At 52.4% G+C, this 24,956-nt stretch overlaps 1 non-coding gene across 1 annotated transcript; it reads right to left on the minus strand.

The window, feature by feature from the left end:
• Positions 1 to 24,841: 24,841 nt before the first annotated feature.
• On the minus strand, positions 24,842 to 24,913 carry TRNAE-UUC (transfer RNA glutamic acid (anticodon UUC)). The gene has a single exon. It is a non-coding gene; the product is annotated as a tRNA-Glu (tRNA).
• Positions 24,914 to 24,956: the final 43 nt, after the last annotated feature.

Here is a 24,956-nt window from a genome sequence, read left to right on the forward strand (position 1 = left end):
CGGTGGAATACTTGCCTCTGTCTCAAATCTTTGATTTGCGTCTCCTGCTCGGACAGAGGCTGGAGGCTGCTGCCTGATCCCTCTTGTCCCACTGGCTGAGGAACCCTTGTGGAACTGGGTTTCTACAGCGCCTTTTCCTGCTCTTTCTCATTCAATAATGGCCAGCAAAGCTCCCAAGCACAGCTAACACAAAATTTGTCCCCTGCTTGCTGCCAGGACCGCGGCAGGATCCGTGTGACTTTTAATATCATTGTTTATTTCCTCACCACACATTCCCCAAAAGCTGTGCTGGGTTTAGGTTATTCAGAGGCCAGAATTCGAGCGTGGATTCTGAAGTGTGGATCCCTAAATACACACATATCTTGTGAAGGAGTGGGCCTGACTTTTATAGGTGCTAAGCAACTGTTCTTGTGCATTTCCATCTGCCTCGAAGTCACATCCCACCCTCTCCACCTTCCTCATGTCCACACTTCGAGACAGAAATGAGCTTTGGAAAGTAGGCTGGCTCCTTCCTCTGCTGCCAGGAGCTTTGTGCCCAAAGGAAACTCCATCCTGCCCCACAGGAAATCCACCCCAAAGCAGGACACCTGATGGAAGGGAGCTGGGGACCAGAGGGGAATTGCCACCGATGTGTCCAGGGGGGACAAACACCCAGGGGAGGGAGGGAGGGAGGGAGGGTGTCAGCTGCAGCCAAAACCGGCTCAAGCAGCCATGGAACAAGTGGCAACTGCCTACAGAGGGACTTTCCTCCCTTCAGCTTGCAGAAAAATCATCCAGCCTTGGCACTTAAAGGCTGCAACAGTCAAAATGTTGATTCTTGGCAACTTCTTAATGAAGCCTCTGGATTAGAGAGGGTGTAAATGAGGATGTCACACCAGGAAAACAGCCCTCCCTTCAGAGAGCACCCAAAGGCAAAGCTGAGTCCCTCGGTGAGCAGTGCAGTCCTGTGTGGAGCAGAACTTCCCATTCCTTCTTTCCTCTCCCCAGAAAAGGGGGAAGCTGTCCCAGGCTGGTGGTTCCCAGAGGATCCAGGAGCGCAGCTGCTCCTGCTGGAGGCAGAACTCAGCCCCGGCTGGTTCTCTGTAGGGCAAAGTGCAGGGAAAGCTCTGGGCAGCTTTGCTCCAGCGCAGCCCTGCCTGTGCCTGGCACAGGGGAAGGGGAGATTTCCCCAGGAAAGCCTGGGGCTCGTGACCTGGGCACTGAGCTTGGTGTGGAGCTTGCACTTGGCCTGGATTTGAGCACAGGAAGGATCCGTCGCTCTGCACAGCAGCTCCGGCTGTTTGGGGGGATTTCGTGACGATCTCTCTGCATTGCCAGGTAGGAACGGACCTGCCAAAGGCTTCCACAGCCCGGCTCACCCCTCAGGTAGATTTCGTCCCCAAGTTCTTTCTTCCTCACTGACTGAACTTTTCTGTCTCCTGCATTTCATGAAACTTTCCTTTTATATTTTTATACACTGCTTCTTGCTGAAGTGTCTGATGTCAAGGGGAAAAAAAAAATCTATATATAATGTGTGTCTAAATGCATATTTATATAAATTCACCCATATACATATGCAAAGACCTGGGAATGCAAATTCCTCCCTGTTTGCATTGGTGCAAGGGGAGTTTTTCCTCTGCTTTTATTCCATTTCGCTCTCCCCAACACTTTGCCAATGAGCTAAGCCCATAAGGAACGTCTGAAAAGATCCTAATATATTTTTATGCTACATTTAAGCTTTTCTTCAAATGCTTGCTCTTAATCCACCATGACTAATCCACTCACATTCCTCACACTATCAGATTCGCCACTTCCTGACTCTCCTCTCTATTTTGAGGCTTTCAACAGGTCAGGAATTGTATCAACAATTTAAAGATTGTGGACCAGGGACGGTGTTGATATTGCACAGCTCTGCGTCCTCCAGGAAAACTTACAATCCCCAGAAAATCAGGAAACACTCGAGGTCAGTAAGACTTTAGGAAGGAATTCTGGGTTGTGAGGGTGGGGAGGCCCTGGAATAGAATTCCCAGAGAAGCTGTGGCTGCCCTGGATCCCTGGAAGTGTCCAAGGCCAGGCTGGAGCAGCCTGGGATAGTGGAAGGTGTCGCTGGGTGCAGGTGGGTGATCCAAGGAGAGCATTCCCAGGGAAATGTTTTTCCATGTCCACACTGGTGTCAAGGTGCTCTTCTCAGGCAGAGATCGGAGCAGGTTCCTCCCCTTTAATGAGTCCCCATCTCCTGTTGGAGCAGAGAATCAGGAATGTGGCTTTTCCTAAACCCAGCTGAGCAGGGAGGCACTAAAACCGGAATTATTCAAAAGCAAAATTTCCCATCGACTCCAGGCCATCAAATTCCTCCTGACTGGATAAAGTTATACATATTAACTGCAGGAAGAGCAAAATTTGGAGGCAAACAGAGTGAAATGAAAGCTCATCATGCAGAAAGTTTGTGGGGGGCTGTTCCCTTCCATCCTCAGTGGAAGGTTTGGCTTTATTAGGAGAGATAAAATTGAGTTAATAAAAAAAATCAGTTAAGAGCTCATAATGTAAAACTGGCTTAGCCAGCCCTGCTGATCTATCGGTCTCACTCATTTTAATTGCATCCAGGCTGATCGTGAAATGTGGAATGAGGTCTGAGATTTCCCAGGCTTTGCTGGAATTCTCAGGCTGCTCCCCTATCTCTGAAATGGCTCCTGAGGAAAACTGACAGCTCCTGAATTCTTTATTCCAGGAGGGAGGCAGGCAAGGGGGGTGTGCTAGGAGCACAGAAAACACATAAACCTGAGGGAGGAAGTCAGAAATTCCTAATTAATCTGTCATTTGGGGAGAGTGAGGAGAAATCCAGGGGAATTGAAAGACATGACAGATGGCATTCATGGACAGAAATGCTGCTGCACAGGGCACAGAATTCCCCCGTGGAATTCCTTGCTGCAGGTGTGCTCGGAGGTTGAAAGCCTTGAAGGATTCCTGGGAAGGAGCTTTGTTGTGTCCTGGGGGGGAGGAGAGCACCCAGAACTATCAGCAGTGGCTTTGGTTGTGGCCTGGGGCTGGAACTCAGCACCTGCAAAGAGGAAATTCCCTTTTGGGGCAGATTTCCCGGATTCCTTTTGCTCTGTGTGTGTAAGTGCGGGTTTGAAGCAGCTGGGGGTGACCAGTGCCAGGAGCTGGGGCTGCACAAACAACCCGGGATCCTGTGCAGACACTTCTGTGTCCTCTCCATGAAACACTTCTGGTGTGTGAGGGAGAAATCCGGCACCACAGAGAGAGAAATCTGGATTTTCTCCCGAGGTCGACTCCTTTTGTGCACATCCACGTAAATCCCCAGTCCTGGCGACTGGAGAGCTGACGAGTTTCCTTTTCCTTTTTGGATCAAAAACCTCCTGGAAAAGCTCAGGTGATAGGATGAACACTCTGGAGATGTGGGGGAGTGCAGGCAGGACAGCCAGGCCGGGTTTTGCAGTGCTGGCTTGCAAAGCTCAGGGCTGCTGAGGAGGCTCCTGAGTTCTTGGAGATGACCCTGAGGAATCCCAGGAGGATCCCTGCCAGCACCACTCCCGGCATTCCTGCGATTTTCTTTTACTCCCTCTCATCCCATGGCCGGGGAGAGCTGGATGGGATTTAAGGTCCCTTCCCACCCAGCCCGACCTGGGATTCTGTGACAGATTTTTCCACTTCCCTGTGCATCCACCTCTGCTCTCATCCCTCCTCCCTCAGCTCTCATTCCCAGGGTCCCTTATCCTATCCTGCTGTCCCCATTCCTGCCCAGGCCAAACTGGACATCCCAAATTAATCAACATTTTCACAGCACAACAACTTCCTAATATTTTTTCCACCAGGCAGTCAAAGCTGGGACAACAAGTTAATCAAGAACGCATTTGCCACGTGAACCTTGGGAGAACCAGGAACACATTAACAGCGTGTGCTCAGAGCAGAACCCGAGTTTGGCGAAGAAAAGTGGGTTAAACAAAGCAGAGAGGAAATAAGATGTTGTTGAGCAATAAAACATTCAATCGGGGAGGTGTCCAGCTGTGTCTGAGTAACCCCCGAGGAGGGAAGGCACCAGGAGCGGGCTCACAACAGGACAAAGCAGAGCTGGAACTGCTGCTCATTCACTTCGAATCGTGCACCGAGGCAGGCCAGCGCCCTGCAGGAGAAGCTGCAGGTGTCGGTGTGAGAGGAGGTGTCCCCGGAGATCCCAGCTGCGACTGCACCTCCATCCCGGCATTTCTGACCTCCGCGAATTCGCCTCAGCATCCTCCGTGGGGTTTTGGGTTGTTTTTTTTGGTGGTGTTTTTTTTTTTTTTTTTTTAGTGTTTTTTTTTTGTTTGTTTTTGTTTTTTTTTTTTTTTTTTGTTGTTCTTTGTTTTTTGTTTTTTCAGCTGCCGTGTTGTGTGTGAGGCACAGAAATATTGTTTTGGAGCGGAGCTGGGTGGGTTTTCACACTCCGGCTGTCAGGGCTCCGAGGGAGAGGCAGCTGGTGCGCTAAAACAAGGGCTGGGCTTGGGGAGGCGGCGGGGTCGGGAACTGCGGGGCTGGAGGCAGGGATTGACACAAATGTCAGCTTTCCTGGCAGGGACTGACACAAATGCCAGCTTTCCTGGCTGCTCCACTCCTCCCACCGCTCCCCCCACTCTGTTTTCTGGAGCAAAGTGTAAACATTTTGCTGGGAGGTGTTTGCTGGCTCTGCTGGCAGTGGCTCCGTGTCTGATGTTCTTCCGAAATACAAATTCGGGGTCTTCATTTGCCGGCTCAGCGTGGGGCTGAGGCTCAGACTGGGAGAAGTGGGGTGGAGGCACTGGGTGAACTGGGCTCTGCCCCCGTGTTCGGGCCAGGACAGAGCCCAGCTCCCACCCTGAGAGCCCTGTGGGGCTGGATAAAGGCCAAACACCAATATTTGGGTTCATCAGCAACATGGGCAGGGCTGCAGGGAGCGGGGCTGGTAAATGGGAACTTGTGGGGTCTCATTTGGAACCAAATGAGGTTTTAATCCATCTCTTAAGGAAATCGTTATCTTGGAGTCCTTCTGTTCTGTTTGTTCAGAGTGTAAGTGAAAAGTGATTCTCTCCTCTAAATCTCCTAATCTTGACACAAAAGCAAGAACAATAGGTTGAACCCCCTGAGGAAGACCTGGAGCTGCAGCAAGGCTTGGAAATCAATGATGAATGCTTTTGGGGTTTTAATTAATCTCCCATTTAATAATGGGGGATCAGTGGTCAACGAGCTGCTCCAGGGCCGCTCCTGGCAGTGAATACAAGTTGACCAGGAGTGGGAAAAGCCAAGCAGGAATGTTTTGCCCAGAACCCAGCAGTGGTTATCTGGCTAAACCTGTGGGGTTGAAGGTTTGCCTTCCTCATCATCTCTGATGAAACCTCCCAGGGCCTAAAGGGCTCCAGGAAAGCTGGAGAGGGGCTGGGGACAAGGGATGGAGGGACAGGACATAGGGAATGGCTTCCCACTGCCAGAGGGCAGGGCTGGATGGGAGATTGGGCAGGAATTGTTCCCTGGGAGGGCGGGCAGGCCCTGGCACAGGGTGCCCAGAGCAGCTGTGGCTGCCCCTGGATCCCTGGCAGTGCCCAAGGCCAGGCTGGACACTGGGGCTGGGAGCAGCCTGGGACAGCGGGAGGCATCCCTGCCCACGGCAGTAGATGGGGACAGTCCCTTCCCACCCATAATTCCATGATAAGTTATCCTGGAAGCATCCCCAGCTTTCGCCCCTCACATCCATGGTGGTGACAGCTCACCCTGCAATGGGCTGAGGGAGCACTGCTCCCTTTCCTGGAACAAACACCCCAGACATTCCCCCGAGGGTGTTCCTGGAGCAATGGGGATGGTTTTTCCTCTCCCAATTCCTTTGGAGCAGGGGCCCAGGCAGTCCATCCCCGTCTGCTGCAGCAGCCTTGGGGCTGCCTCGTGCCCTGAGACAGCAACTGCCGCTGGAGGCAACTGGAATATGGAAGGATGAGGTTTGGAGAGTCCCTGACTGCCTGTGCCACCTCAGGATGATCTGGGGGCACAAATATCCCAAAAATAAAGCTGTTCGTGGGAGGGGCTGGCACCCTGAGCCGCGTCCTTCTGGGGAGAGGGGTCCACAAAGAGCTCCCATGTGGATTTGGAAGTGATCAGGAACAGCTCTGATGGAGCAGCATGGGTCAGGCTCTGCCAGCAGCATTCCAGTATGAGTCTTTCCCAATATTTCCCCTGTTTTGCCTCATTTCCAGGCACAAAGTGGAATTAGTGTGGAGTTTCCCCCTGGAGAAGAGGCAGTGGCCGGGAGCTGCTGGTGGATGTTGGGAACAGATGGAGTTTAACTCCCCGGGGAAGTTAAACCTCATTTTAGGAACACTTTGGGATCCCAGTGCCGCTCCAGGCTGTGCTGGCAGGGCTGGAGCTGTGCCCAGGGTCCCTCAGCCACCCCCCAGTGCCACCCCACGCTCCTGGGAAAGGGCTTTTCAGGGCCTGGGGGACATTTTCATCCCCCTCTCCTGTGAGTCACCAGGCGCTGAGGTTGGGAATGAGCCAGCTGATCCCGTTCTTAGTCACTCCTGGCTTAAGGAGACTCTTCCTGTTCCTTTGTTCCATCCCCTCTGTTCTTCCCAAAACACAATTTCCTCTGAGCTTTTCTGAAATTGGATTTCAATTGACCAGGGGCTCCAGGAGTTACAGAGTCGTGGGATGAGTTCTTTGGAATGGACCTTAAAGCTCTTCCAGCTCCACCTCTAGAAGGACAATTTCAGGGTTATAAAATTCACGGAAGGGTTTGGGCTGGGAGAGACCTCAAAGCCCCTCCAGTGCCACCCCTGCCACGGGCAGGGACACCTTCCGCTGCCCCAGGCTGCTCCGAGCCCCGTCCAGCCCAGCCTGGGGCACTGCCAGGGATCCGGGGGCAAATCCCTCATCTCTGGGCAGCCCTGAGGAAACAGAGCTGAAAACACAAAATGGGTCGAGCTGGGTGCTCCTGAGGGAGTGGTGGGAGCACACCCAGCCCGGCATTCCTGATCCCCGCTGGGAATCCCCACGTCCCTGGTGCAGTGAGATCCAGGAGCTGCAGCCGGCTTTCTGCGCTTTGTGCCACGCTGCCGCTTTTCCCTGCGCCGCAGCGCCCGTCACCCTCGGAACCACAGCGAGCACGACGCGGTTGTGCTCCCTCCCTGCTTTGTTTCTGTTCTGTTTCTCTCGACAGCCGTTTGATAACTTTTGTGTTGCTGTTTGGATATCAAGCTTTAGTGCTGAGGGTTTGGGGTTTTTTGTTTTTTATTCCCAAGCACTTGCTGGGAATAAAAATACACTTTCTATCTGCTGTGTGTGCACGTGGCTCGGGCTGTGGATTCACAGTTCTGGGGGGGGGAAATGTCTCTCCACAGCTGGTGTAGCCTGTGAGGGGTTTGTTGGCTCCTTGTGGCTCTCTCAGTTGTCCCCTGTCCCAGGCCCAGCCCAGGTGGCCTTGGCTTTGCTGGCACACCCAGCTTGTGTCCGGTGCTGTCCCTAGCACGCCCAGGGCCTTTCCCAGTTTTCCAGCCCCTCTCCCTGGAGCATTCCTTGGGCTTGTTGTGTCCCAGGGGCAGGACTTGGCCCCAATTCACTCCAAGGATTTTAAATTCTTTTCGTTTTGTCACTGCAAACCTTAATGCAGCTGCACCCGGGCTGGAAAAATCCCTTTTTTACTGGTGTAGCTACTCAGCAGATGTCTGATAACTCTGTTACCCAGGAACAGGCCGAGCCCCTGTGTCAGCAAATCCCAGGTTTTGTGGCGTTTGCTTTCCCCCAGCACAGTTTGATTGGATTTGTCCAAACCAGCTTTCCTTCCCTGGGAGCTCTGTGCCAGCAAGGGAGGCTGAAATCCTGCCTCAGCAAATGGTGCAGGGCTGACCTCAGGAACGTTCCCTCCTGAAAAAAAAAAATGGAAAATGAGTTTAGACTTGAGAGTTTTGCTGACTTTAATATCACTGAGCTGCACAGTTCTGCCAAAAGTGGGATTAGTGCCAGGAAAAGAGCCCTCGGACAGCTGGGAATTGGGCGCCAAAGGACTGGTGTCACCTCTGTGGAGTAGTGTGGGCTACTCCCGATAGCTGCTAACATGGACCTATTCCATCATCATTGACTTCTACCGATAGTAATAATTAAAATATATATTAATACGATAAGACTGGGATAAATCCTTTCCAAAGGCTTTCTCAGGACGTACCCAGAGAAGACAAATCTCCTTTTCCAGAGTATTTTTGGAAGGAGAAGCGACACTGAGGGATTTCACCCAAACGTGCTGGGAGCTGGGATGCGGATCCAGCACTTCGCAGGGAAAGCTCCTGCAAACAAAAGTTAATGATTCAAAAAAAAAAAAAAAAAAAAAACAAAAACAAATCCCTGTCAAAATGCCACTTCCCAGGAGGCTGTGCCAACCTTCTGGTGGAGTGGTTTGAGATTCATTAGGAGCTAAGGAGAGGTTTAGGATTCATTAGGAGCTAAGGAAGGCTCCATCCTGGCAGAGCAGCACACGCACACTTCACGGCCAGCATCTGCTGGGCACCTGGAATAAATCATCTCCAAATTCACCTCCCGCGCCCCAGACCGGCCCTGCTGAGCAGCTCGGGTGCTGCTCGGACTTCCCAATGCCTTGGAGCAGTTCAAAGCCCTGCCTCCTCCTGCCCCTCTCCAAATGAACTGCCTGGACACTAATTGGCATCTCCTCGGTGCCTGGAGCTGCTTCCAAGGAGCTGCAAACAAATGAACTCTTAACCAAGTCAGGGAGAGCCGGCTCCTGGAAACACGGGAGGAGAGCACAGAGCTGGGAAAAACCGAGGTGCAAACAACTCCTGATGCCTCTGAAAGAGAGAATTGAACTGTGCAGAGAGCAGCCCCGCCCTATCCTGGTTATTTAAAGAGAGGCAGGTGCAGCTGTTTGGGTTTCACAGAGGAAAACTGTGGGAAAGCCTGGAATTGGCTTGGGAGGTTTGAGGAAGTTCCAGCCCGAAGCTGAGACAGAACCAGGCGGGTCTGTCCCTCCTGGGGCTGAGTTGGCTCTGCCTGGCTCACCAAGGGGCAGCAAAACCCATTCCTGCTTTTCCTGTCCTGCAGGGAGCTGGGATTTGGCCTGTCCAGAGGAGCTGCTCACCTGGCTGGGCTGAGGTGTGCCCGGCTCACCTGTGCCAAAGGAAATTCCAGCTGGTGCCTCCTTGGTGGAACCCTGGGCACTGAGAATTCCAGACGTCCTGTGCTGACAGGCCCTGACTCCCCCAAGCAAACATTGCATTTGACCTGAGGCCGTGGAAAAGGCTCCCAAAATTGAGAGACAGCGCCGGGATTGTGGGTGTGGAGTTTGGATAGAAGTGTGTGACATCACAGGGTGCAAAACTCAGAGTTTAAGGGTTTAGAATACAGTAATACAGATATGAAGCAAGATGGAGGTTTTAGGGCAGAGGTTGAGTCCTTCTTTTTCACCTTCTTCTTCCTGGGTCTGGGTGGGATTGTAATTGGATAGAAAAATCCTCATTGCAGACCACGGGTGGTTGGTTATTGGGTTAAAAGTAAAAATAATTGAGGTGTCATTTCTTAATTGGACAGTTGATCCTTAAAAGGCCTTGGAGAGAGAGACAGGGGGCTCAGTTTCTACTTGGTTACCGTAGCAGTGTGGTAGAAGTCACAGTTTGTGAGACTGCAATAGAGATAAGAATTAAAAAACACCTGACTCCAAACACAAAAACTAATTTCAAGCATTTAATGCCGACTCTGGCAGAAAAGAAGAGAAAACTCAACACCTCCTGTCCTGCACATCCCTGTCGGACACATCCCTTTGTTGCTGTGCTCCCCAAATTTGAGGGCTCCCTTCCCTTGCCCTGGAAGCCATCTCAGGAGCTGGAGTGGTTTCTGCTTTCCTGCCTTCCCTCCTGGCCCTGCTCCCTCTAGTGTTCCCAGGCAGCCGCTGGCTCTCCTGAGCTGCTGCCGAATTTTGGATTTCTTTTCCCTGCATTTCACAGCTGGGAATGCCACCAGCTCTCCTGTCCCCCTCCGGAGAGGAGCCGGAGCAGAGCCTGCAGCCTCCCCTTCCCCTCCCCGTGCCAGCACCTGAGGCCAACTCCGGATCCATTTGACTTCCACTTTTGATGATTTCCAAGGCATTAACTCGTTCTCAGTTCACGGTTTGGGGGTTTCTTTTCCAACCGTCAAAGTTCCTTTCCAATCCAGGCAGCTGGAAGTTTACTGGGATGTGACACCCGGGGTTGGAGCCAGCAGATTTTGGTGCCATTCCCACAGCATCCATTGCACCTGAACATTGTGCTCGAGTTCACTTTAGACTCAGTCTAAGTTTGGTTAAGTCGTCAAAAGCTTCTGGAGCCGTGAGATGTTGCCTGGAAGTCAGAAAATGCAAAAGGGGCCCGGAGATCCACGTTGGAATCACAGGATGGCTGCTGCAGAGGGAATGTGGAACTAAAATGAGATTGCTTCCAGAGTTTTGACTGAAACGTAACTGTTTAACGAGCTCTAACCTGTGTGTTGTTTAATATAAATATCCCATTTCCATGAGAACGTCCGGAAAAGAGCTTTGGGATCAGCAAGCCCAAAGCTCAGCCAGCACCACCAGCCCCTGTCCTCCGGCGCCACATCCAGGGTTTTTGAACCCTTCCAGGGATGAGGACTCCAGCCCTGCCCTGGGCTTGGTCACGCAGGGACAAGGATTCCTCCGCCTTTGCAGGAGGAGGGAAGTGGCAGAGTTTCCCTCGCACAGGGATGTGTTCCACCGGCTCCGGGAGTGGGTGAGTGACAGCTGAAGGCTGAGCCATGGCGAGCAGCACAGTTAATTACCACCTAATCTAATTAGCACCTCCCTCAGCTCACCCCTCCACCCAGCCGCTTCCTGAAGTCTGTTTTTTGGGATTTTTGTCACCCAGCCTTCGGGCTGCAGCACAGCTTTGTCCTCCACGTGCTCATCCTGCCTGGAGCTGGAGGCAGCGGGATGGAAAAGGAGGTGGCTCCAGTGGGATTTGGGTCTCCAGCACATCCCCCCGCCCTGCCCTCAGCCTGGTGTCCCCAAGCACAGGGGAATGGAGCAGGCGGTGTCATCCCCCAGCTAATCCTAACGATTCCTCTCCGAGAATACTGGGATTGTTGCTGCCAGCTCAGCTCCTCGCTGGCAGACACTTCCTCACGAGCAGGGAAAGGTGGAAACCCGAAGCTTTTCCCGAAATCCCCGAATCCCCCCCATGCGGCAGCCGGGAGCTGAGGACACGGGCACCCTCCCCTCTCTCTGGGTGCCTGGGGTAGCTCCGAGGTTGCTCAGGGATTTTTGGTGCTGGAGTTCCTGCAGGGCCAGGAAAGGGTTCTGTGCCCCGTTATCCATGCAGGGGAAAGCAGAAATTCCATGAACTCCTTGGAGCCTGCACTGCAGGAACGTCCTGGGAGGGAAGTGGGGATGGGGATCCAGAGGGGGATTGGTTTCCAATTAATTCTGTGAGAAACACTCCAGCCACCCCAAACCACGTCCCAGGAACCCACCCCAACCCTTCCACAAACAAACCTGGAGACATCCAAGGCCTCCCTGTGCCCTGGGCGTGTCACTCCCTGGGAACGTCCCTCTCCGCTTTCCCTTCTTGGGGCCAGAATTGCTTCCAGAATGACAAACCTGGAGGGAAATGCTTCCACCTGGCCAAGTGAGGCTGTCCCAACATCATCCTTCTATTTACTCCATGAGGAATTTCAGCATTTTGGTTTTCTGCTCCAGTCAGGGCCAGAGGAAAGTTTGGGCAGGAAAAAAAAATAATCTGAACTTGAATCAGATCTTAAGCCTGGATTTCAAATGCATCACATTAAAAGAAAAAAAAAATCTAGAAAAGAATAAAAAAATTCTTAATTCTGCTTCTGGTCTCCCTCTGCTGCACCCCTGTCCTCCCATCCCCTCTTCCCATCACCTTCCCTTGCTCTGCCCCAATTCTGGATCCCTCCAGGCAGGGACCTGCCAGTGTTTCTGTCAGGGAAGTGCCAAGCCCATCCTCGATGCTTTACAAATAATCACAGGGAACACATATTTTGTAAAATATTGAAGCTCATCCTGTTAAAAAAAAAAAAAAAAAAGAAATCTCTTCTGCCATATCAGACACGATGAAATGTCAGTGTGCCATCCTTCCTAAATTAACATCCTTCCCTCCGTCACTCCTGCTTTGGCACACGGGAGCCCAGGATCCATCTCCTCCTTCCCACAGGGAACAATGTGGTTTTGAGTCTGAGACACAGCCTTGTACAAAATTGAATGCCTGAGGTGGGTGAGGATAAGGGAAAATCATCTCAAATCTTCTTCACCTGCCTTTGTTTGCTGCCCTTTAACTCCTCATTCCCCGAAATCACTCAGAACTCCTGGAGGATGAGGCACCATGTTAAAGGCTGCAGAATTCCCCATTTTCCATCGACCTTTCCAGGACCTGAGCACATCAGGAGCCTTGCAGCCCATTCCAATTCCTGACAGCCCTTTCCATGAAGGAATTGTTCCCAATATCCATCCTGAGCCTCCCCTGGCACAGCCTGAGGACCAGAGAAATGCACTGAAGGGAAGGGTCTCGTGGAATTGGGAACTCGGAGGGGTTTCACTGCCCAGGAAGGTTCTGCCCCCTGAGATGGGGTGGGATTGGCAATACCTGGGGGCTCAGGTGCTCCAGCTTTAAGGTCTCACTCCAAGAGCGCTCAGAGTGTATTTCCAGGCTGGAAATTGTGCCTGGAATTTGTGTGGCCAGCGTGGATCTCGAGGATTTGAGGTGACAGCTGGGAAAGAAATCTGCTGCTAAAGTTGCATCGGGGGTTATTTCCCTCTTTCTGTCACCTCTCTCACTTAATTAAGAGCCCAGCCTGCCCCTGGGCTGGAATTGAATTATTTGCTTTCACCTCCAATCTGCCTGAGGTGGAGTGAACCCCGCTGGAGCTGACAGACACAAACAAATCCCATCTCCACAGGGTTAAGGAGTAGAATTTTGTTTCTCTCAACCCCTTTTGACCAGAAAGTTGGGACTTTCCCCCTCTGCCCGATCCCTCTTGCTCCATTCCCGAATCTTGAATTGTTTTTGGGGAGCAGAAGGTTCAGGGCTGTGCCCCCAGAGCAGCTCAGGCTGTGTGAACACAGCAACTTTCTGCGAGTGAAATCTGCTTCTATTTCTGTATTTGAAAAGGAGCTGAAATGCCAGTGGTGATGTAATGTTCATTTACATTTAGAGTCTGTTTCTATTTATTTTTTGCTCCTATTAACTGCATCTTCATTCCAACAGTTTGGGGTTGGTTTTGTTGGGTTTTTTTTAATCCACTGAGGCTCTCTTTGCCAAGAACAGCTCATTTTTTACCTAAAGCCTGCTAGATTTCGTGCCTCATTCAGGCCATAAATGAAGAAGAATGACAGGTAGAAGGGGAAATGGATGCTTCCTCCCTAAGGGAAGGCTCCTAAATTTGATAGGAGGTGTTTCTCTAGGAACTGCTGCCTCTGATTGCCACTGGAATGGCTCTGGAAGGAGCTTGGAGGGGATCATTCACCTCAGGTCTGTCCTGGATGTGCAGAGCCGGGGAGATGCTCCGAGGCTGAGAGATTTCCTGTGCCATCTTCCATAAACATGAAGAGAGATGGATTAAAAATCCCTGCAGAGCTCTGAGGTGCAGCCTGTGGCTCCAGGCTCCCAGGGGGTTTCTCAGCCCCAGAGCAGGAGAAAAAGGCAGAAAATCCTGGAATCACAGGGTTGTTAATGCTGGAAAAGACCTTTCAGATCATCAAGTCCAAACGTCAGCCACCACCATGGTAACATTAATCCATGCCCTCAAGTGCCATGTATTTATCCCCTGGATTGAGAGCTGGAGTGCTGCAGGTTTATTTTCCTCCCTGCTTTTATCTCCTTCGGTTTCTGGGCTCACTTGTGTTGATTCAACCTTCTGGGGTGCCTTTGATTTATGCTGTTCAAAGGTTTTGGGGACCACTGCCTTTCCTTAGTGTTTGTTTTCTAAAGGGATAAATATTCCAGTGTGGCTTTTTGAAAGTGGGCAGAGTTGGAGCTGTCACTGGCAGCGAGAATTAAACCACGAGAGTTCAGCTCTGCCTTCAGAGTGAGCGGGGACTGAAGGATATTGAAGGATTTCATTGTTTCTATGGCTATAAAATCCTTGGAAGATATAACCCAGCAGCTCCCCCAGTGCTCTTGCTCAGCAGAAGTGCAAAGAAACGCTCTCAAACCCTTTATTTATGGGATGCTTGAACAAGGAGAATGCAAAATTAAGGAGAGGCTCAGAATCCATCCTGGAGCTGCTTTGCCCCCAGTAAATCCTGTATTTCACAGCTTACCAGCCTAAAAGTGCCCCAATAAACCAAACCAGGGGAGAGCTCTGATTCACTGTCCCCTCAGGTGGAAGTTTAAGGTTGTCCAGGTAAGCCCAGCTCATCTGAAGCTGAGGAAATGTGCAGAGAAACGTCCTGAAATCAGTTCTGTCCATAAGGCTGGGCTTAGCTCTCCTGTCAGGTGTAACTGGGCTTGGTTTCTGCTGAAGGACAGAGCTCAGCTCCTTGGTTGAAGATCAGGAGATAGGCCAGGCTTAAATCTGTGTGGGCAGGCAGAGCTGGAGCTGCCAGGTGCTCCTGGCAGGGGTGTTCAGTTCCAGCTGTACTTGGAGTGACAAACGAGTGGGAAATGCAGATTAGCACAGGCAGGGATGGGAGGAGAAGCTGATTTATCTCCCCCTGGTTTAGAACTGATTTATTTCCCTCTATTTCAGAACTGATTTTATCCCCCGCTGTGGTTTCAGTGGATCAGCTCAGCTGGGGACAAAGTCCAGGTGAGAAAAGGGCAGTGAGAGAGCAGGAATATTCCTGAGCGCATCCCAGCTGTGCTGGGCCAGGTCCTCTGTGGGTTGTGCAGATCCAGGGAACCTCTGGCTCCATTTCCCACAGGGCTGGGGGTTGTTTTCGCCCCACTCTGCACAGTCATTCATTTGTTCCCTATTTCATAAATTTAGAATCTCTCTTTATCCCCACAATAGGAGGGAACAGAAGGAATTCAGTCCTGGAACCATCTCAGAATATCTTCACCACGTCTTTTGTCAAATCATTATTTTTTTTCCTACTTTCTCATTTCATAGGTTTGAAACTGAAGCTATTTAGAGCTTTCCCTTTTCCTTGCTTCTCTCAAAATATATTTTAGGGCTGCTTGAAGGGTTAAGGAAACACACAGACATCCCCTTATGGGGAAAATGGGGAAACACATCCCAGCCTCGCTCCCTTTCCTCACAGCCACACACATTTTGATTTTGTCATTATTGTCTGGTCATTGTGGGGAAACAGAATGGAAAACAGGCAGAATACAGCAAATCAATATGCTCCAAAGCCATTTTTAAAAAAATTAATTTATTTAATATGGCCATAGGAGCTGGCTGTTGTAGGAGAGGAAGGTTTTCATATTATAAATGTTTAAAAAAACCTGGGAATCTGCTTCCCTTCACACTTCCAGCAGTTCCTTTGGACAGTTAAACCTGCAGTTGTAGCTTTTACATCCCTCATTTCCTCATTTGTGTCTCATCCAGGGATTCATCAACAATTGGGGTTTGCTTTCCTGGCCAACACAGCTAAGGGAGTCTAAATAGAAATAGAAATAATGGAAATAATTGCTCACAGTCTGTGGGTGTTACACAAGGGAATCTCCACTCTGGGATGCACAAGAACCGCTGGATTTGGGATTTCTGCGGGAGTTCCAGCAGGGTCACTCCAGGTGAGTGAACTCCAGGGATCGGGGCAGGCTGTTCCCACCTCAGTGTTCCCCTCATCCCAGAGCCATGGAAATGGCAGAATTAAAAGAATCTCTGCTGGATGTTGATTCCCACTGAGCCTTGAGATCTCCCCTGTGGGTAAAAAAATGACAGAACCACAGAATGCCAGCCTGGATGGGGTTGGAAGGAGCTTAAAGCTCAGCCTGTCCCTTCCCTGCCCTGGGCAGGGACACTTGCACATTCCCAGGCTGCTCCAAACCCCCGGAGTTCCAGGAGAATACAGAAGTTTGGTGAATCCATCTGGGAGCAGAGTGAGGAAGCAGAATCAGCTTCCAGGGCCTAAAGGGGCCCCAGGAGAGCTGGAGAGGGGCTGGGGACAAGGGATGGAGGGACAGGACACAGGGAATGGCTTCCCACTGCCAGAGTACAGGGCTGGATGGGAGATTGGGCAGGAATTGTTCCCTGGGAGGGCGGGCAGGCCCTGGCACAGGGTGCCCAGAGCAGCTGTGGCTGCCCCTGGATCCCTGGCAGTGCCCAAGGCCAGGATGGAGCAGCCTGGGACAGGGGAAGGTGTCCCTGGAAGGGTCTGAAAAGGACACAGGTGGTTTCTTTTGTTGTGGGCTCGAGGCATTTTGTGAAGGGTTGGACAAATCCCATGGAGCTCAGAATTAACAATAAGAGAATTCTGTAAACGGGAGATCTCCGGCCGAGGCCAGCAGCCAGGCCCTGCTGTAGAGCACAGGGGTTTCGATGCTGTCACTCCTGATTTACACTCAGGTGCCACAAGTCGGCCCAAAGAGCCTGGCAGGAGCTGCTGGATCACTTTTACTGAGTGGAATGGAGCTGTCAGGCTCTGCTCAGGGGGTGCTGCAATCAGCCCCATGGAACATTCCATGTGCTCTGTGACTAACTCCTCCAGCAAGACTGATTTAATTGCAGAGCAATCCTCCGGCTAAGAAAGAGCTAAATTGCTTGGCAGGATAATGGGGGGAAGAAAGAACCTGGCAGGAGGGTGGAGCCTGGCAGGTTCCTTTGACCAGAAGAGTCCCAAATATAACAAGTCAACCAAAATTCCCTCAAGAACCATAAATAAGGAACTGAATCCCTCGCTCCAGACTCATCTGCTCAAGCCCTGCCGCTGGTGTGTGTTTGAAAATTAAGCTCCATCCCAACATCAAAATAGTTTTAGAGCCCCGAGCCACGAGCTGGTGAAGAACGCAGATAAAATGTTGTTTTTGGAGTTGTGCTCATTCCATCTCATGCAATTACCCTGCTAAATCTGGGGGGGGAAGGATTGTTAAAGGATGGGGGCTGTTCTTTAGGGGGAGAGCGTTTGTGTGGGTTTATTGTCGCTGGGGTTTTAAACATTAGGGATGATGTTGGTAAACTCATAATAAGTGGGAAGTGGTTTTACTTCTGGCTTTACTTCTTCCCCTGCAGCTTTTGCAATTATTAAAATCCAGAGGTTACGATGTAATTTGTTAAAATCTCTTCTGAGCAATGCAGAAGGAATTATTCCAAGTGATTCAGGCCTGCTGAGACTGGAGGAGCTTTTCAGAAAGGTTTGGGAGTGTTTGAGCGAATCTGGGAGGGCACTGCTTAAATAATGAGCCGCTAATCCCAAATTTAGGGATTGGGACCAGGAATTTTGTCCATTTGCTGGAAACTGCCTCCCCTTCCTTAATTCCTGTCTCCCACGGGAGGTGGTTTATCCAGAGGATGGATCAACAAACCCTTGGCTGTTGGTTACTCTGATTTCAGGTTCCCCATTTTGCCAAACCAAAAGGTGTTGCTGGGGTGAGGAGGGGAAAACCCAAAGGTGTGGAAAGGTTAAAGATCAGTGGGAACGAGCTCTGGGATTTGGGAATAACAGAAGTCCTTGAGCATTGTCACACATTTCTTGGAAACCCAGCCCTCCCTCTGCACCCCTAAAAACAAACCAGAAACAGAAACATTCCTTGAGCTGGTTTGGGAGAGGGTTTCAGGGCAGTGAGGGAAAATCACGGGATTTCTCTGTTTAATTCGTGCTCCCTGCAGGCTCTGGACACGTGTGAGCACGAGGGACCTCAAAATCCCCGTGAGCTTCTCTCTGGGCAGCTCCCACGGCCCCTTTGGGCTGGGAAAGGACGTGCAGGGATCAGGAGGGGGCCAGGGGCCTCCCCACAGCCCCTGGCCCTGCAGAATCCAGCTCCTGCACAATCCTTCCCCTCCAGGGAATTCGGGAGACGCCCAGAGTGAACCCCCTGAATTCATGATTCCATCTCACCCAGGCTGGTTAAGACACAGATGCCCTAAATGTGATTTCAGTCCTGATTTAGGCAACTCATCCCATCCAGATTTGGGGGTTTGGGGTGTTTTTGATGGGAGGGGAAGCACCAAGAGGGCGTTTTACCTTGGCCAAAGCTGTTCTCACACCCTGGGAAGATGATGCTGGACCTTCCCAGGGCACGTGTGCTGACCTAACTCACTGTCAGGGGATATTTCCCAGGATTTGCTCCCTGTTTCTGGCAGATTTTCCCATGGGACAGCTCCAGCACTTTGATGAGTGAGAAGCTGCATTTTCCTGTAAAATTTTAGGGATTGGTCCGAGAGTTTTGCTCCTCAGCAAAGAGGATGGAACTTCAACCCTGGATCATCAATCTGTGGTTTTTAGAGATGAATGTGAATCACATGAAGAGATTTGACCTAAAGGGCATCGGGGAATTCCCTATCCAATAATCAAAGCTGAAACGTGGAATTTACTGCTTAAAAAAAAGTTTCAGTTGTACATTAAACAGCAAATAGTGGGCTAAAAGATTTTCTAGAGGAAAAAGGAAAATAATTTTAAAAGGAAAAAGAAAATGGGGAAAGAGAAAGGGAAAGAAAAGGGGAAAAGAGAAAGGGAAAGAAAAGGGGAAAAGAGAAAGGGAAAGAAAAGGGGGAAAGAGAAAGGGAAAGAAAAGGGGAAAAGAGAAAGGGAAAGAAAAGGGGAAAAGAGAAAGGGAAAGAAAAGGGGAAAAGAGAAAGGGAAAGAAAAGGGGAAAAGAGAAAGGGAAAGAAAAGGGGAAAAGAGAAAGGGAAAGAAAAGGGGGAAAGAGAAAGGGAAAGAAAAGAGGGAAAGAGAAAGGGAAAGAAAAGGGGGAAAGAGAAAGGGAAAGAAAAGGGGGGAAGAGGGATGGATGATGGAGGGATGGAGGGAGGGATGGATGGATGATGGATGGAGGGATCCAAGCACTGATCCCTGTGCTGACAGTCACACCGGTGAGGTGCAGCCTGCTCCAGCAGAGCATTTGGACTCACGAGGGATTTGCCTGAGCCTTCCTACCTCTCCCAATTATTCTGTTTTACATGTGCAGGGAGTTAATTTTCTCTCTGTGACTAATTTTCTATTCTAATTTTTCTATTTCTAGAAACACACATTCTCTGGGCTGGAATTACACATTTCAGCTGGGTTGTTTCTTCTCAGCATCCTGTGTAGCTTTTCCCAATGCTTTTCCTTTTTTCAGGCTCTTCTTTGGGATGGAATTTTGCTTTTGTGCCTTATTTCAGCTCTCCCAGGGTGCTGCTGTTCTGGAAAAGCTGCAGCCTATGGACAGGGTCACTTGGGCAGGGCTGAAAAGTGGCTGATGGCCAGCCCAGGGAATGGTGGGAATGGTGGGAATGGTGTCATATCCAGTTGGGACCAGCCTGGTGTCCCCCAGGGATCAGCACTGAGCCCAGTCCCGTTCAGTATCTTTATTGATGATCTGGGTTAGGGGATAATCATCAGTAAATTCACAGATGGCACCGAACTGGGTGGGATGTGGCTCTGCAGGAGGGCAGGGAGGTCCTGCAGAGGGATCAGGACAGGCTGGAGCCATGGGTGACACCAGAACTGTGAGGGTCAACAAGGCCAAGTGCCTGGTCCTGCCCTTGGGTCTCCATGGAACGCTCCAGGCTGGGGGAAGAGGGGCTGGAAAACTGGGCAAGGCTCCAGGGGTGCTGGGGACAGAGGCTGGACACAAGCCCAGGTGTGCCCAGGTGTGCCCAGGTGTGCCCAGGTGTGCCCAGGTGTGCCCGGGTGGCCGAAGCCGAGGGCACCTTGTGCCAGCCCTGGGGCACAGCAGGAGCAGGGCAGTGCCCATCCCTGTGCTGGGGACAGCTCTGGGACACTCACGGCAGGACCCCGAGGGGCTGGAGCATGTCCAGGGCAGGGAATGGAGCTGGGGAAGGGGCTGGAGCCCCAGGAGGGGCTGAGAGAGCTGGGCAAGGGGCTGAGCCTGGAGAAAAGGAGGCTCAGGGGGGACTGGTGGCTCTGCACAGCTCCCTGACAGGAGGGGACAGCCGGGGGGGTCGGGCTCTGCTCCAGGGAACAGGAGGAGAGGGAACGGCCTCAGGCTGGGCCAGGGGAGGTCAGGGTGGACAGCAGCAGGAATTTCCCCACGGAAAGGGCGCTCAGGCCTTGGAGCTGCCCCGTGGGGTTTGGAGCGCCCATCCCTGGAGGGGCCCAAGGAACGCCTGGAGGTGGCACCCAGCGCTCTGGGCTGGGGCCGGGGTGGGGATGGGTCACATTTGATAATGCCGGAGCGCTTTTCCAGCCCCGGGATCCCTCAGCGATCCCTCAGCGCTCCCCCAGCGATCCCTCAGCGATCCCTCAGCGATCCCCCATCGCCCGGAGGCGCCGCGCGCTCCGTGGGCCGCGCCCGCCCTGCGCCTCAGGCACCGCCCGCGGCCGCCAGGCGGCGCCAGCAGCAGCGCGCCTCACGCACGCGCAGTCGTGTCCCCCGCGCCGCCTCAGACACCGCGCGGGCGGCGGAGGGGCTGCACTGCCCCACCGGGAACACCGCGGGCGCCGGAGACACCGGGAGCGGCGGGAACACCGCGGGCGCCGGAGACACCGGGAGCGGCGGGAACACCGCGGGCGCCGGGAACACCTGAGGCATAGCGGGCGCCGGGAGCGGCGGTGCCGGCCCCAAGCAACCCGGAAGCGGCGCCGCTTCAGCCGCGGCAGTGCGCAGGCGCGGGGACAGAAACGACCAATGGCAGCCGGCGGCGCGGTGGTGACGTCACAGGGGCTGTGAGGGGGATCCGCGCCGGGAAGAGGCGCCGATGGAGGCGCGAGGGGTTTGGGATCCGGGAGCGGCTTTGGGATCCGGGAGGGGTTTGGGATCCGGGAGCGGCTTTGGGGTCCGGGAGGGGTTTGGGGTCAGAGAGCGATTTGGGGTCCGCGAGGGGGTTTGGGGTCCAGGAGCGGCTTTGGCGTCCGGGACTTGGACCGGGGATACCGGCGTCACACGGTAGCTTTGGTGGCCTTGAGGAGGGTCAGAGGAAAGAGTCTCCGGCCGTGGGTGAGCAGTCTCTGCTGAGGGTCGTGCCGTGGAAGAGGCTGGCGCTGTGCCGGGGTGAGTTTTCCAGGCTGGCTCTGGCTGAGGGACGTGGAGCAGGCGGCCGCGGTCCTGTCCGTGTCCTGGAGCTGCAGGCAGCAGCCGCAGAGCAGAAACCCGGTCGCAGATCCTCTCCACAGGAAGAGTTGGAGGTGGTCGAGAGAAGGAGCTGCTCCAGGCTGTGATTTATCCATGGATGAAGTCCCCCAAACCGTGTTCTGCCGCTGGCTGACAGCTGCTGTCACACTCCCCGCGCTGCCCAGCATGGAGAGGAGCAATGTCCAGCCCTGCCCCCGAGCTGGGGGGAATGTTGTGCTGACTGACAGCCGAATGCACGCTCAGGGTTAAAGCAGACACTCTGCTTGGCATCCCGATCACGACAAGCTCATTAGCGGCTCTGTGCGAGCTCCACCTGCCCCGTGTAATCCTGACAGCTTTTGGGAAGGATTCTGCAGCCTTCAAAGCAGGAGATAAAACAGGGATGTTGCGGGAAACAAGGAAGATTAAGGCTGGGGACACAGCAGAGGCACGCCTGGCTTTCCAGGCAGAGCTGGGAATGGAAGGGAGTCTCTGTGTGCTGCCGGAGGCTCCCTCCTGTGCACACACCTCTGATCACTCCCTGATCCCCTTCTCTTCCCCTGCACACGCTGCTTGATCATTTGGAGTCACTGCAAGACAAGACAGGAGGCAACTGAAAAGGGGATTACAGAGCCTGTGCAGCAGCAGAGGCGTTCCTGTCAGCCTGAGCTCTCTGCACAGCTCTGTGACAGCCACATGTCCTTAGGGAATGCCACCCTGGGGCAGGGGAAGGTGTCCCTGCCTGTGGCAGGGGCAGAACTGGAGGAGCTTTAAGGTCAAACCGGTCTGGGATTCAGTAATTAATGGTTTTGTGCTAATTACCCACAGCAGCACTGGCACAAAGACATCACCCCCTCAGCCCACCTCACCTTCAGAGGATTTTGCCGATTTGGGGGGCATTGGAAAGACTCAGTGCTGCACACAGGGCACGGCTGCGCTGGATTTAAATGACATTTATTGATCCCCTGTAGTCAGGGTGGGGCCAAGGAGACAAAGGGTGGCCTGGCTGGTGACTTCTCCTGGTTTAAAACTTCCCAGAGCTCTGAAGGTGCCTCATTTCCCTTGGCAGGGATAGGTGGGAGCACCGACAGCCCTTTGTGCCTGTGTGAAACACCTTCCAGCTCATTTTGTGGCTCTTTGTTCCACAAAACAGGTCCAAACGTTCCGTGGGTGAAGAAATCCCTGCAGTGAAGGCAGGGAGAGCCTTGGAACGAGGAGTCTTGGCATTTGCTGAGCCTTGAGTACAACTTTTATCAGAGAGCAGCGAACCCCAGGCTGCTTTTTGTACACATTTTACACAAAATGTTTACACAAAACAAAATGTTTTGGTCTCTTGAGTTTTGGCAGCTCAGTTTGGGGTTTTCCTCCTTGACAGTAATGATTCTGTGGGGGTCACTGATTCATTTCAGAGCAGCACGGAAGCCAATTAAACAATACCTGGTGATGAAGCTATTTTTGTCTTGTGGGCTGAATTAAAAGATCGGGATATTTTTGGGAGTGAGCACAACTTCCTGCCTTGCTTTCCTGTGCTGCTGCTGCAGATGATGGGCGTGCTGGTGCCTTTATCTTTTTATCTCCGTGCTAACAGCCCTAGATCCCAAATCCAGGGCGCTCTGTCAAGGAAGGAGTGGAGCTCCACCTCTTTGTGGTCTGCCACAGCCATAAAAACAGGAGTTGGAAGTGCTCAGTGCTTGTTCAGGGCTTGCATTTGGGTCCTGGAGTGTGGGGTTATCTCTGCCCAGCCCCTGAGCTGCACTTTTTACAGCTTTTGGGTTGTTAAAGTGAAAATTTGGCCAATAAAGCTTCAAAACTTAACAACTTGAGTGTGGAGGATCTGTGAGCAGAAGGCTCTTGCTGAACAAGGACAGCTCAGAGCAGCTGCTGGCAGCAAGTGAATGTTGTCATTGTGCGGCTCGGTTAGAAACTGAGTTCCAGAATTGAAGACAAGTTGTTCTCCTCCAAGAACATCAGGGAATTAGACAGATTTGTCAGAATATTCTGATTTTGGACCATTTACTTCAAAAATTTGCTTTAAAACTAGAGGAGAGGTCCAGAAGGAAGGGGGATAGGAGAGGGGGGAAAAAAAAAGTATTCTCTTCCCCCTTCACAGCTGATCAGACTTGGAATTTTTTTCTGTTTAATTGGGATATCTGAGAGTTCAGCGAGAGGAACAAAGAGGTGAAATGGCTCCAGACTCTTGTGGGCCTTGGCACAGTTTGAGGGGACACAAAGTCATTGTCACAGCTGCTCCCGGGATTTGTTTTGCATGGATATGAAATGAACACGCGCAGAGTCAGACAGAACTCCGCAGTTCGGGGTACGGGGTCTGATGAGGATATTTGAAATGTAAACAGGAAGTATTTGTTAAAATCAGATACAAAAAAAAAGGGGGGGTGGGTGTTTTCTTAACATCGTGCCCGGTTTTTAAAGGAGAAATTTAAGCCCATTTTTATGTCCGTGTTAGCTCTAAAACCTTCAAGGAACGGGGGGAATAAAGCGTCAAAAAGCTTCAAAACCTGCAATGCTGCGGGACCAGCACCGCCTTTCTCAGCCATGGAATAGTCAAAGGTTTGCCAGGCTGGAATTCCTGTGGAGCTGGAACTGCCGGGTGCCAGGGAGGGAGGGGGTGACAAGGGCCTGAGGGGGGGACACTGAGGGGTTGATGGCTCTGGGAAGGATGGCAAGGCTCCGAGGGGACACACAGGGTGACAAAGCTCAGGGGACACACATGGGGACGGCTCCGAGGGGACACACAAGGTGACGAGGCTCAGGGGGGACACCCGGGGTGACTGATGGCTCTGGGAGGGGACACACAAGGTGACAAGGCTCAGGGGGGACACCCGGGGTGGTTGATGGCTCTGGGAGGGGACACACAAGGTGACAAGGCTCAGGGGGGACACCCGGGGTGACTGATGGCTCTGGGAGGGGACACACAAGGTGACGAGGCTCAGGGGGGACACCCGGGGTGACTGATGGCTCTGGGAGGGGACACACAAGGTGACAAGGCTCAGGGGGGACACCCGGGGTGGTTGATGGCTCTGGGAGGGGACACACAAGGTGACGAGGCTCAGGGGGGACACCCGGGGTGGTTGATGGCTCTCGGAGGGATGATGAGGCTCAGAGGGGACACCTAAGGTGACAGGCCTCACAGGGACACATGAGACAGTGGCTCTCAGGGGACACAAGAGGAGATTGATGGCTCTGGGAGGGGACACCCAGGGTGATGGCCCCGGCGCTGTGGCAGCAGCCGCCCGGATCTCTGGAACCCAGGAAACCGCAGCAGATCTCTCCAGGTTTCCGAGTCCTGCAGATGTGGGGGAGCTCCCAGGAATCCCTTCAGCAATAAATGAGCCCCCACATGTATAAATCTATAGATCATATATGGATTTCTCTATATATCTTCAGCACGATCCTATTTGCCTTGAGCAAGTCGGGGCGATTTAAAATACACCATGGGACACAAGCAGGAATTTTTTTGCTCGCGTTATAGAAGAAGCGAATTAACAGCATGTTAATTGGCTGGGGGCTCTGTGCTCCAAAGCACTTGAACGTTTGAACAGGTGCGAGGCTGCGTTTGCAGTGGCAAAGCGTTCCCACGGCTTTAGGCGCCTCCTAGCCCCGAGGAATTTTGCCGCAGAGGTGCAAAAAAAAACGCCGGAAGGAATTTTGAGGGAAAATGTGTGGAAAAATAGGAGAAGGCAGTGGGGAGTTTCGCTATCCGGCAGGAAAATGTGAACTTCCCATACCGGGAGTCGAACCCGGGCCGCCTGGGTGAAAACCAGGAATCCTAACCGCTAGACCATATGGGAGGCGCTGAAAGAGGTTGAACCCGCGCACCTCAAAACGCTATCG

Source organism: Chamaea fasciata, unplaced genomic scaffold (assembly GCF_029207755.1).
Source record: "Chamaea fasciata isolate MVZ Bird 193981 ecotype frontalis unplaced genomic scaffold, bChaFas1.0.hap1 SCAF_22, whole genome shotgun sequence".
Lineage (NCBI taxonomy): Eukaryota > Metazoa > Chordata > Aves > Passeriformes > Sylviidae > Chamaea > Chamaea fasciata.